The sequence below is a fragment of the Cavia porcellus genome, unplaced genomic scaffold, assembly GCF_034190915.1.
Source record: "Cavia porcellus strain 051 isolate PalLab524CR breed Dunkin Hartley unplaced genomic scaffold, mCavPor4.1 scaffold_8, whole genome shotgun sequence".
Taxonomy (NCBI): domain Eukaryota; kingdom Metazoa; phylum Chordata; class Mammalia; order Rodentia; family Caviidae; genus Cavia; species Cavia porcellus.
In genome coordinates this window covers 91,155,774-91,169,653 of record NW_026947491.1, presented here as the reverse complement: position 1 = coordinate 91,169,653, position 13,880 = coordinate 91,155,774, and positions in this window count along the sequence as shown.

Below are 13,880 nucleotides of genomic sequence, written 5' to 3'. Positions count from 1 at the left end.
TGGCATAGCAACCGGCCCTGCGAACTCAGTTTTCTGGTGGGTCGATTGAAGCCTTGTTTTCCGTGTATCCAACTTTTTCTTGATGTGACGGTAGCAGCGTCCATTTCTAAGCTGCTTTTTCCTCAACAACTTTGCTGTCAGAATTCCTGCTTTAAGGTGAGGAAGATCAAGCCAGACTGCCTGGCTCTTAACCACTGACTGCGACCACCGCACACATCTCCCGTCCCCTGAGAGCGCCCCTGCCTTCTCCCTGGTGGCCACACCTGTCTTTGCTCACGTTCTTTCTAGAGCTTTTGCAAAGACGAAGGCCACTCATCCTGGGGTCACTTGCTGCTGTAGGCTGTGCAGCCCCTTTTCTCCTCCCAGTGGCCGCTTCCCTTCTATGGCGCTGGTGCAAGGCATAGCTCATCTGAATTCATTTTTCCATCCTCTTCCCCTGCGCTGTCTTCCTTTGGTCCCCTTCGAGGAAGATCTCTCTACTTCCTGTCACCGTCTTTGATTCTGATCTTTGGTTATATTTTGGATTTCTCCTACGAGAGAAGCCATGCAATATCAGGCCTGTGTGTCTGATACTTTACTACCAATGACTCAGGTTTAAACTTCTTTATGGCAGAGTAAAGCTCTGTTGTGTATAAACACCACAATTTTGTCCAGTTGTTTGTTGATGGGTGTATAGGCTGATTCCAAGGCTTAGCTATTACAAATTATGGTGCTGTAAACATGCGTGTATCCCTGTAATATAATGTCTTTAATTCTTTGGGAAGATACTTAAGAGGGGAGTAGCTGGGTCAAATGAAATTTCTAGTTTTAGCTTTTTGAGGAATCTCCACTCTGATTCCCATGATGCTTGTGCTAGTTTACATTCTTACCAGAAATGTGGACGGGTGCACTTTCCCCTGCACCTCACCAGCATTTGTTGTGATTTGATTTCTTCATGATAACCAGTCTTGCTGGAGTCAGGTGGATTCCCAGTGTTATTTCAGCTTGCATTTCTCTAACGGCCAGCGATGCTGAACATGGCTCCTTTTTTTGTGTTTCTGTGATGGGTCTATTCATCTCACTTGCCCAATTTTTTGCTTAGGCCTTTTATTTGGAGGAGGTCTATTTTTTGGATTTCTTTATATATCCTTGATATTAATCCTACATCTAGCAAAATTTTTTGACATTCAGTAGATTTTCATTAGGCCATTTCTTTTTCTGTACCAAAGTTTTAAAATTTGACATAATTCCATTTGTTCACTTCAACTATTAATTTTTATGTAATTGAACGAGACTACCAGAAAGTCCTTGCCTACGTCTATGATTTCAAGAGTTTTACCTACTTTATTTTCCTACAGATGAAGAGCTTTTGCTGTAACATTTAGTTCTTTGATCCATTTTGATTTTAGTTTAATGCATGCTGAGAGATACAAGGCTAGATTCGATCTTCCATGTAGATGGCCAGGGTTCCCAGCACCTTTTATTTAAGAGGCTGTCGCTGGCCAGATCACCCAGTGCTACTGACAACCACACAGCTGTGGCCCATTTTCCCATCTTCCCTGCTGGATCTTCAGGGCTAAGTACAGGGCAAGACGCAGGGCAGGTCTTCGAGGAATGCTTTTTGAATGCACTGCATATGATGAAGAAATCTCTGAATGGGTGAGAAGGGTAATATTTCTACATGAATATTTCCCCCAGCAGAGGCCACACAGAGGGACAGAGAGAAGGAGGAGGAAGCCCAGGAGCAGCTGGAATTATAAGCCAAGGGTGTGTGCGTGTCTCCCTGTGCCTGGTACTGCTCGGAGCTCTTAGTTGCTGACCTCTTCAATCTGCATGCCAACGCTGGATGGCAGGCACTGTACGGCTGTCTGTTTTGTGAATATGGAAACTGAGGCAGGGAACCCTCAGGTAACTTGGCCTGGCTAATCCAGCCAGGAAGGGAGGACGCATCGGGCTAATCCGGGGGGCTGGACTCAGAGCCCACACTCTTGGCTTCGAAACTCTACACCCTTCAGAACCTGGTACACAGTGTCTTCCTGTCTCGGCCTGAACTCCATTAGCTTAGAAATGACTCGAGGGAAACTGAGGGAGAGGTTGCAGACTTCATTGAGTCCCCCTATTCGGCTTAGAAATACTTTTTAAAAGTCTAGCATGAGAGTTTGGGGCATTACTAGCAGACCTGCGTGAGGCTGGTGTTTGAGTTAAATGTGGGCAGGTGAAATCAGGGAGCCGCAGGCCCTGTTTGTAGCTAAATGACAGAATGGGCCTTGGGGAACGAGTGGTCTTTAAGTTTTATTTCTCCTGCTGGGACAGTTGCCTCTGGCCTCTTCATGGTGCGAACGCTAGGGTGAGAAGCAGGGGAGAGTAGAAGACACAAATCAGGCAAAGCAGCAGTGAGCGTGAAGGGGCGGGTGTCGTGCCTTCTTCGGGTCCTCCGGGGGCCAAGTGTGCAAGAGCGAATGTGCACGTGTCTCTCTCTGCTGAATTAAATATGAATGCATCACCGTCAGCAGGGTTCATCATCGCTACTTTGCAACTCAAAAGGGCTGAGAATTGTTTCTGTGAAATGCATTCAGCTCTGAGGCTTGTTTTATTGTATCTTGAAATCTGCTGGCCTAATATTATTTCAAATCAAATTAGCCACAGATGGAAAACCATGCTGCAAGATAAGACGCAGAATTGCTTACACATTAAAAGGCCTTACAAAATGCGGATATTGGGGAGAATTTTTTTTAACAAAACAAAAACAACAACAACAACAGAAACACCCAAACCCCCAAGTATCTCATTAGTTAGGAAATTCGGCCCTTGTATCAGTAGCTGAGTGCACTTAGAACGTGAGGCCTCACGGGTTCAGGCTCTGGTTCTGTTGATTTTATTCACTGGTTTTGCGCAGAGGACTCAGCCTCCGAGAGATGCTATTCCTTTGCATTAGACACGAAGCTCACTACATTTTCCGTGGGCGAAGGTGCGGGAGTCAGGTCGGGCCTAGACAGGGTAAGTGTCCGGCATCTGTGTGCTAATATCTCAGTGGAGCTCCATCAAGCCCACTAGGTGACACACATGTGTGTTCTCTGTCCCTGGCTCGGATTTATTGTGCCACAGAAAAACAAAACTTCCTCAAAATCTAAGATCTGCGTAGAGCAGACTTTCTTTCTGTGCCTTGGTTTCCTTTTCAGTAAAATGAATAAGCCCAGGAATGTTTGTGAGACTCAGGTGGGATACTGGAGTGAAGACAAAATGTAAAATCACCTGTAGGCTGTAAACGGGCGCAGGGTACTGGATTCCAGAATGGAGACAGACCGTAAAGGGGAGAAGGATGTTACAGGCTTGGCAGCAGAAGCTGGGAGGGTTTCACTGAATGGACTGTGACAGTACTTGAAATCTCTAATAAGCAACTGTGACCAAGATCGCTCTGCCCTAGCTGTATGATTGAATTGTCGCAGGGTTCACGAGTGCAAATACTCAGGTCTTGTGCTCCGTGGGTTGGTTATGTGGGACTGTGTATGTGTGGCGTTAAAAGCAGGCCAGATGCTGTGTCAGTACACTGAGGGTCTGGGAGAAACTCAGACTCAGGAGGTGTGGGAATCGAACAAGCAGTACCAGACATCAAGCCATGAGCTGTGAATTTGGGCTCAAACACGTCACCGTCTAGGATGGCGAATTTGAGCAATTGAAAAGAGAAACATCAAAAGCCATTGGAGACAGTGTTTCTATCACCTCTGCATTACTGAATGCCAAGACAGCTGGTTATTCTACCAAGTCGGTCACCTGATGGTGGTGTCAGGAGAAGCCAGGGATTCATCAGAGTCTGTGGAACCGGAAGGGCCGGGGTGCTGTGCGGAAGTTCACTTTGCTGTGAGCCAGCTGGTCCGTGCACGCTCGCAGTGATCTCATAACTCACTTGGGTGAATGTGCCTCACTGGGGCAGTCTCTAGTATTTGGTAGATGGTCAGTAAATATGGGTTGAATAACTGAGTAAATAAGTATAATCACCACCTGTTGTCCCATCATACATGTTGCTTTGTTGACATTTCCTATGTGTGTATGTGCTCCTACCCGCTACTCACCTGTCTACACACACACATCTAACGCTGTCATTTGCAAAGGTGATTTCTTATCTCTGCTTCTGAAAAATGCTGAAGTCTTTGGCATAGAAATACAAGAGACAGGTCAAGTTCAGGTATTTAAACAAAGTAGATGTTGCAGGTAAGGGGACTCAGCCTCCAGTAAACTTTAAGGTCCCCTTGAGCCCGTAACTTTTGGGGTGTAATGATGTGTGAAGTACCTGGGGTCTCCCATCCTAACCTGCACTTTTGAACAACTGGACAGCGTGGATTAGTTGTTATTGGTCCCAGAACTGTTTATTTTCCTTTGGACTAAAGAGGGAGACAGTGCTGTTATTTTAGAAGATTTCAGGTTTTCTTCTCTGCATTTGGGAAAGGTAGGCACATGTTTTCTACCATTTCAAATTTGTGGGTTTCAAGATGAAATAACAGAACTAAAATGAAAGCGAGAAGCTCAATCGAAAGTCCTGGAGGCAGACCAGATTTCTAGAACTCTAAAATCTGCTCACGCACAGGCTTGCAGGCACATTCCGTATTCCAAGCTAAGTATTTATAAAGCCTCGGCTGGAGGTGAACAGAAATGGAAGGATACAACCGCTCTCTGGCTCCCACGGGGCCAGTCCTGGTCCACAGGGGCAAACTGATGGCTGTGATCACTCAGAACAGCTGCAGTCTGTCCCACGTCGCGTCTTGTAAGAGGTTGAAGAGTCATCAAGACTTAAAAATCAGACATTTTAAATTCATAAGAAAATGTTACTGCTTCTCTGAAGAATCCGGTAAAACTGTCTAGCTAGACCTGCATTCCGCATGTACTCAGGGTGGAAGGAGGAGGTGTCTGTGTAGAGCGTCTGTTCCCGTCTCCTGCAGATCGGTGTGCTGTGTAGCAGTGTGTCCTGGCAGCACCCACAGCCAGCTTCCTTTGCCACTTGGGTGTGCCATGAATCCCAGGAAAGTGTGCCAACCTGGCACCTTTTCTATCTCGTAGATCTCAAGACGGCCAATCTCCTCCTCCTCCCATCCTCGCCTCCTGCACTTTGGGTTTTCTTCTTTTCTGTCTTCCAAATCTGGATGTGTTTTTGTTGTTGTCATTTTTGTTGTTGTTTAGTGCAAAGGGATGCTGTTACCACTTACTGTAGGAGAATACATGTAAATTAGAATGACTACAATGGGCAAAATGATTTTCTAGGGTGGCTGAAAGTGACAGAAATTGGGTTGAGGATTTAGCTCACTGGCATAAGCACCTGCCTTGCAAGCACAAGGTCATGAGTTTGATCCCCGGTACAAAAGAAAAAAAAGAAAAAAAACCCCCAGAAATTTATTTTCTCAGAATTTGAAGGCCAGAAATAGAGTAGAAGGTTAGGGAGCCAGCAGCATTGGCACTGCTCTGGCAGTTCAGAGGAAGAATCTTCTCAAATCCTCCACCTTATCTTCTGGTGGTTGTTGATGATGCTTGGCATATCTTGATTTGCAGGTGTACCCCTAAACCCTAACTCTAACCCCAAGTCCAGATCCCAACCTGAAGCCTAACCCCCCGACCTTAACCCTAACCCTTGCCCTGGCTCCCTTTCCTGTGTGTCTCTCTCTGCCTCTTCCTTTATAAGGCCTTGGATTGTGGACCAGCACAATGGTGTCCTCTTGATGGCATCTGCCAGGACCCTATTTCTGAATAAAGTCTCACTCACAGACACGGGAGGATAGGCCTTCAACACATCTTTTAGGAGCCTATGGAATCCATAAAAAACCGGGTCATTTGAACCTTCTGCCACAGGCCCAGTGCCATCTTGCAAATTATGTTTTTGTCAAAACTGGTTTGCTCAATACCCCACCTGGTCAGACCCCTGCCCCTCCCCATGCTCTGGAACTGTCTCCTTCTTGTTCTGGCCCCCCCCCCAAGAATTTTGATCCCATGTCACTCACTGTCAGGTGAAAAGCCATCTCACAGATCAGAGTCACAGTAGGAAGGCTAAGTTACCTTAACTTTCTAATATTTTCCAGACTGGGCATAACTGAAGGTACTTTCTGTATTATTTGTGTAATAAATGTTAAGTGCATTAAATTTGAACATTTCAGAAAATGTTCCAAAGACTGCGTTATATCACTGAGAAATGGTGTTAAATGTTAATTTGATTCTTTTTCTCCATCTCTTATTTTTTTCATCTTAAAAACAAAATTGGTATCATTTTATATATTTGTATTTAACAAATATTTTCCATATAATGTCTATTTTACTGGATGGCACATTTTAATATTCAATATCTAAAATGTCTTCTATATGTCAAGTATACTTTAAACGCACTATATATGCATTACCTAGTTTGTGCCTCATAATTTTCCTAAGAGTTCAGTCTTATTACGCCTATTTTATGAGGCACAGTAAAATGAAGGGAAAAATTCCAAGACTGTACCTGTATAATTTGCAGCAGTCAGGGCTCAAATCTAACTTGTGAAGCTCCAGAGCTTGCATGGCCATCTATCTATTATTCCGAGAATAATATTTTAGAAATGGACCCAAATTCATTTTTTATTTATGTGGAAAAAAAGAATTTCGGAAAGAACTGGATTTTGTAATAAGTTTAAGAAACATGAGCCATGTCCCCGTCACAGTACCTCTCACCCCCAAAGGGACCTCAGTGCTTTCAAATCCTAATCTTACATTTTCAAGGGTGCACGCATGTGCACATGCACAGACGCACGTATGAACACACACACAGGCACGCACCGGCCCTGTGCATCCACGCAGCTGTACAATCCGGAGAGCTTCTCTGCCTTCTGTCCCCTCCCTCCATTTCTGTGACCCGCTGGCTCGGAAACTGGTCTGCTTCTTGGTGTCCCTTGAGGGGACCTTTTCCTTTTTGCTGTCAGGCCACCATGAGCAGTGGCGGGGAGACCTGGGGCTGCACCAGCTCTGCTCATGAGGGCCTCTGACCTCTGGGGCTCACCCTCATGGTCACTTCCTGCTCGGGCATTAGGAATGTGGGTGTGACTGGTCCCGGTTGACACAGTGGCTGGCAGTTTCCCAGTGGACAAGAATCGGGGGGGAGGAACTCAGCTCGGTTACAGAGGAGAGGCCCAGCTTTTCACGGGGCTCTTGGCCTTTCCTCTGAAGCAAATTAAAGCAATGGAGGTCTTCACTTCCAGACGGCACCTCCGAGGAGTCCTGGGCGGTCAGGATTGGGCTGTGGGCTGAGTGCTCTGGGTTCGAGTTCCAGCCCTGCTAGTTAATGTGTGTGTGTTCTTGGATTTTAGACCAACTACGTGCTCTGCCTGTGTTGGCTTCCTAGGGCCATTAGAACAAATTACCGCCAACAGCAGAAATGTACTCTCTAAAATCCGGATGCTGGATGTCCCAAAGGGAGGTGCGAGCAGAGCTGTGCTTCTGCTGGGGGCTGTAGGCCTGGAGTCTTCCTCACCCCTCCAGTGTCTCATGGCGTCAGTGGCAGCACGATTCAATCCTCAGCTCCACTGCCACCTGGGTTCTTACCTGCAGGTCACGGGGCACACTCTTGGGTGCCTCGGTTTTTCTTACAGGAGTGAGGAAGGGGAGCTTTAGTCCAGTATGACTTCAGCTTCACTCTCTTCAAAGGCCTTGTCTCCAAGCAAACCACAGGCAGAGGGACTAAGACCTCACAGTATCCCGGCAGGGGCGGGGGAGAGCCTTAAATTCCTAGGGCTGAAAGTTGTTTTGTGACCTGTAACACGGGGCTGATAACACTCTCGGCCAGCTACCGTTCTTGTGACACACACGTGCAGGGTCTCTCCTCATACCCGCAGTTCAGCTCAGATTCTACAAAGCGTTCTCAGCCCTTTAGTTCCCTCTCTGATTTTTCCCTCTTCTCCCAGGTTTGTTCAAGATAGAAACACATAATAAACAAAAATTCATCTACCATCTGGTATTTCCCTTCCTGCCATTAATTTAGTAGGGGATGTTGAGGTGCATTCTTTCAAACTAACGTGTTTGCCCTTTATAATATTTCCAGAAAGGACCCAGGGTCCAGCTGAATGAAGAAACTGCTTCACGCTCACCTGTGTACATCCCCAGGTCTCCTGAGAGCAGCTTCTTTCCATGAAGACCACTCTGTCAACCCCGTCCATCCCCGGGGTCACCAAGGAAAGGGGCAAGACTCCCTAGATCTTCTCCGTCACAGGAGAAGCTCAGGGAGCAGAGGAGCACGTAACTGGGCCTAGAGCTGTGCATCCCGGGGACAGGAAGTGACGAATAAGCCCGCCCCACCACGCTCAGTACCTGGGACTTCAGCACACACCTGAAGCAGCTCCAAGGGAGATTCTGCTCGGTGTAACTTGTAGCTCCTCACTTTTATTTTGTCTTGTTTTAGCACTTTTTTTGTTTGTTTGACTTCAACATACAGGGTACAGTTATTGACTGAATGGCAGATCCTGTTCTAGAGGGTGCTGTAAATGCTGTACCTGCCTGTCCTTAAGGAGAATCTGCTTTAACGCCGGCATCTCCTAGGAGGAGAGAGCAGGTAGGGGGTGATGAGAGGGAGTTTGATGATGTAGGTGTTGTACCAGGTAATGAAAATGAGAGTTATTATTCTCATCCCAGCCCCCCATTGTTAAGCTTCTGTGACTCGCTGGACTTTGTGATGGACATTTTATATCACGCAGGACTGACTGATGGCGATGTTGATGGTGCTGATCCTGAGGCTGGAGCAGGCAAAGTTTAAGGAAAATGCAGATACCTAAATATCCAGGAGTTTACATACAAAAGGATTAGGGTGAGGATGTGTAGTTTTGGGGGAGATTTTACCCCAAGTGCTCACACTTTTTAAAAAAAATTAACCAAAAGGGAGGAGAGGGGCAGACTGAACTTTCTTTGAATTAGAAAAGCGTGCATTGCTGTGTGTGAGTGCTAGGCAGGGTCTGGGGGACCCGTGGCCAGGGCTGTTGAGCCCTTTCTGGGAGTCTGGGCTCCGAGAAACCTGACTGAGATTTTCTGCTACTATGGCATGGATTTCCAGTCACTTCATTATCATATATATTATTCTATGTGATGGGTTCATGGCTTCCTCATGTGTAAAACGCAGATCATATGATTGTCTGCCTAAGGGTTATACGGAGATTTCACAAAGTAATATAAAATGAGACATTAATTGGCTGTTTGACACACCCTCTTAGAGAGACTGTCGATTTTGTTTTTAAAATATGTTTTTTTGAATTTGCAGATTAGCTCATGGATTGTTCCAAATGCAAAGCCTTCTATAAAGTTATAGAAAGTGATTTAAAACATGTAAAGTACCTGAACTCACTATTGGAGAATTAGACTTTAATTTGTGTAGGTCAATGGACAGATTTCTCAAATAAAACGTAAAAATTATACATAAATGTAAAAGTGTAGGTGGTGTGTGTGTGGATGTTTCTTCATCAGTCTTGGCTGTATTTTGAAAATTACATCTTTTAGGTGAAGAAACAATGATTTGCCACAGAAAAACAGTCAAACCTGTTATTAATGTTAGTGTAAATAACACTATTAAAATTCACGAAGTTACTGCTTCTTGGATTTTTAAAAATCTTTTGTCTAAGTGGGCTGTAGTTCCTTTTATTTCTGCGTATCTAACTCTACTTAGTAATTTTCTACTCCCAAACTTTCTGCAAATTTAGAAATTGCTCAATTTCAGCTAACATTTCTTCGGTTTCCCTCACTTAGGAAAGGACAGAGCGCAAGGCCAACTGTTCCCGGCCATCCCCGCAATGCAAGGCCGACCTCCCGGGCTGCAGTCCGCCTCCGGGCTCCTGGCTGGTGCCGTCCAGTCCCGCTCGGCCTCGCGGACCCAGCAGAGCACCCGCCCCACCCTGGGAGCCCCCCCTGCGGCCGCGCGTGGCGCCCGGAAGCGCATGGAGGGAGGCGCGGTTGCCATGGCAGCGGGGACGCCTACGAGCTCGCGCCCTCCCCAGGCCCGCTCTGGGGCGGCCGGCGATCGGGTTAGGGGGGCGGCCTGATCGCTGGCAGCGCCCCGCCGAGCTGTGATGCGCTGGTCTCCGCAGCACCTTTGTGCCCCGAGTCTCTCCCGGCCGCCCCAACCGTGCGGGGGAGCCTTTCTAATAGTTTTGTCTGCAGAGCCTCCCGGCCTCACCGAGGATGCGTGCCGTGCCGCAGGGGTGACCTGGCTTTCGGTGAGCCCGGGCTCTGCACCGGGCAGGGCCATCTCACAGTGCCCAGCGAACCTGACCACGCCTGATGCGCCTAGGGCAGCTCTTCAGGCCAGGTGAAGCTGGAGGTTGTTTGCAGTCTTGTAAACTTGAAAGTTAAGTTTAATGTCAAAGAGGCTCCAAACTTTGTGATTTGCTGTAGAAAATTCTGGGCCAGCAAACTGGTCATTTGCTCAATTTTTTTTTTAACAGGTTAGCAGAACTTTTCAGTGTGATGTAATAATGCTCAGGCTAGCTATGAGATTATGGGTTTCATTTTTCTCTTTTTAAGGTTGTTTTTAAACATCGACAAAGAAACAGAAATCAGGGTGACTGGCATGACCACACAGTTTTGGATTCAAGTTCCCTACAGTTTCCCTAAAGGCAGAGATTTATGAAGTGTGATCAGGATAGGAATTCCTGCTGCATTAAATTTTATTTCAATATATACCTAAATCTATAATTTAAGACATCGTCATGTTTCCAGTTCAAATTTAAGTTTCAGAGCTTCAGTAGGAGTAAAATATTTTGAGCAAACTGCCTTACATGTGGGAATCTTTTCAGTCCTATAGAGACTGTTAAATTTCTTTAAATAGCATTTTCTAGGAGCAATGTACCTTAAAGAAAAGTGTTGTCGCCCAACTTTAGAACAGTTTTGGTCCCTGATTCATATAATTTGTGTGGTTTTTATAGTTAATTATTTATTTTTGATTACTGATGGACATGGGCTTCACATAAGAGAACACACAGGTCATCAATGGTGATTGCCAGGCTTTCCTCAGTGTGTAAAAACTTGCATTCAGCGAGTTCCTGTGACGACGCTAAGTTCCACTCTGTGTCATTTGGTTGAGGCATGTGTGGACAAACTGATGGTTTTATGCAGAGTTTTAATTCTGAGATATTTAACTTTAGTATAGTAGATGGATTCCCTCAAGCTGTAAAAATGCAAATTAGCGAATTGACTAAAAGACGCCATGCAGAAGCAGAAATTCTCTTCAGGCTGGAGAAAAAGGATTCAGATAAAAGATAGAAAACACATGGCTATGTCTATTCGAGGGGCATTTCTCAAAGGCGGTTCAGTGGGACACTAGCCCTGGACAGACGCACGGGGAGACGCAGTAGGTGGATTACCCTGTCTGAGGACCACCTCTTTGGAGAGAGAGTAGGTTAAAGGTTGCCATCTTCACCTCAGTGTTTTGGATTGAAACGTTCAACTGTGAGTGAAGCCTCGGAGGCTGAGGGAAGGGAAGGTGACTGAGGTCTGTGAGGGGCAGTGCGCTGTTCCGGAGCTGGCCAGCGCTGGGCTTGGGAAGGGGACGGAGTGGGCGTTGTGGGAGCATCCGGGGGAAAGCTAAGGAGCTTCGGCAACCCGGCTCTGAAAACCCAGCACTGTGTCCTCAGCTGTGACTGGCGTGTGTCACCCCGATTTGCTGCACGTTCCTGTCCCGTAAACTGGGGTTTACATGTTTTGTTTACTTAAGAAGGAGAATTCGAGGACAAAATCTGTTATCAGATGGAAGCATTTTGAAAAGTAACAGGAACAGGAGGGATGCTTTGGGACTCATCTCAGGGTGTGTGCATTAACCGGGGTTGCACAAGGCTCGGGAAGGCTCTGTACGCCCCGCGTCTGGGAGGTTTTATGCGCCTGCTGTTTACTCTCATGGCAGTACTGTGCAGCCAGAAGCTGTGTGTCATTTCCCAGTGAGGAACGTGCAACACACACTGGCGACCGCTGGCCCTGCCCTGCTCACAGCCTTGCACTGTAAGCTCTGAACCGTTGTGTTCGGGTGTGTAATTCTTCAATGAGAATCCTGAGGTCAAAAATCTCCTGAGTTTATGCTTGATTCTATAGCTGAACGGTTGCTACTTTATTTTATTTTATTAGTACCCGTCTGCAGACCATGCATTTCCCAGTCATCTTGGAGAGCCGGTACATACACATACTCTTAGGTCATGTTTACGGCATGCAAAGTCCGCGTTCATTGCCGCCATCAGGACCTGGTGCCCCGTGCAACTCCTCTCTGCCCGTTTCCCATCTCCTCCGCTCACCATTGGCCTTGGTCCCTGTTTCCTTCCCATCTGCAAGAGACCCACCCCCTTGTCTCCATCTGTCCTTCCCTTAGGCTTCTCTTAGTTTGTACTTCATCTTACTCAGATGAGATGCCATACAGTACTTAAGTTTGTGTTTCTGATTTATTTCACTCGACATTATATTTTCTAGCTGTGTCCATTTTCCTATAAATGCCTCAGATTTGCCCTTATTTGTGGCTGAGTAGTTTTCCATTATAGGTAGACACTGCAGTTTGTTTAGCCAGTCGTTTATCGGTGGCTAGACAGGCTGTTTCCAGGATATACATATTTTGAATTGCACTGCTATCAACACTGCAATGCGTGTGTCCCTGCAGTACAACGTCTTAAGCAATTTGGGAACGATAGCTAGATGGGGAATAGGTGGGTCACAGGGAATTTTGGACAGGTACTAACTTAAAAATTTGCCAGTCACACATACTTTAATGTAGTTAAACAGCAAAGTTTTTAAAGAGTAAAATTGACTTTCATTTCAAAATTTATTTTTTTTAGTAGACAATTTAGGGAGAAATTGTCTTTAGACGTTGGGATGATTTTAAATTTAAGGATATTTTCAGAAAGAATGCTTTATGATTTAAATGGAAATTTCAGTCTCACTATTTGTCAGGATTTGTAACAACGCTCTGCAAAAGCTTTTTTTCTGCACCATGATTTCTACTTATTTACAAAGATAACCCCAACGCCCATGTTTACCAAGCGTTTAAGATGGCCGAGCCCTGCGCTGCATCCCGGCTCCCTCCCACCGTGATTTTTCTCCTTTCGACCTTTTATATTTTTTCTTTCATCAAAAGGCTTCAGCCTCGCTCCTGCCTGCCTCCGGTTGTTTAGCACCTTTAGTATGCTCACTTCACTGCTGTCACATGCCATGCCGGCCACCCGCTCCGGTGAGCGGTTCCCTGGGATTAGGACGGTGGCGGCCAGGCCCCCAGAATTTTCATCTGCTCAGATGGAACCTGGCGCCCTCTGAGCACCCGCTGCTGATTCCTAGGCTGAGCCGACCTTCCTCCCGCTGAGACCTCCCTCCTCCGGATGTTCAGTGTGGACACAGTGATGTCATACGTGGGCTCCCGTGACTCGCTTCCTTCGTGTAACATCATTTCAGGAGTCACACGTGTAGCCTGTGTGTCGTACTTCCTTTTTCTAATCTTGGGGCTAGGAATCGGACTCAGGACCTTCACACTGAGCGACACCTCCAGCCCCTTTTTGTTTCTATGTTTAAAATTGCAAGACTCTTAAATTGCAAATCTCCTGCCTCAGCCAGCCAAAGTGCTGGAATTACAGGTGTGCACCATGGTCCCTGGCCAGTCCCTTCCTCTGGCGGTGGAATAACAGTTTCCGAGTGGCTTCACCAGCTTTTGTTTATCCAGCCATCCTCCGATGGGCGTGGGGTTTCCTTCCTTTGCTCCCTTATGAATAGTGCTGCTACAAACACTGGTGCGCACGTTTGGGGCTGCCGTAGGTTCACTTTTTGTGTGGCGACAGTGCCTCCCAGTCCGCCCAGTAAATGCCCTTGTGGCACGCTGCCGTCACTCCCTGCTGCGCCCGAGGAAGCTGAGGTAGAGGGTAAGCTACTGTCCCGGGCTCACACAGCCTGCAAAG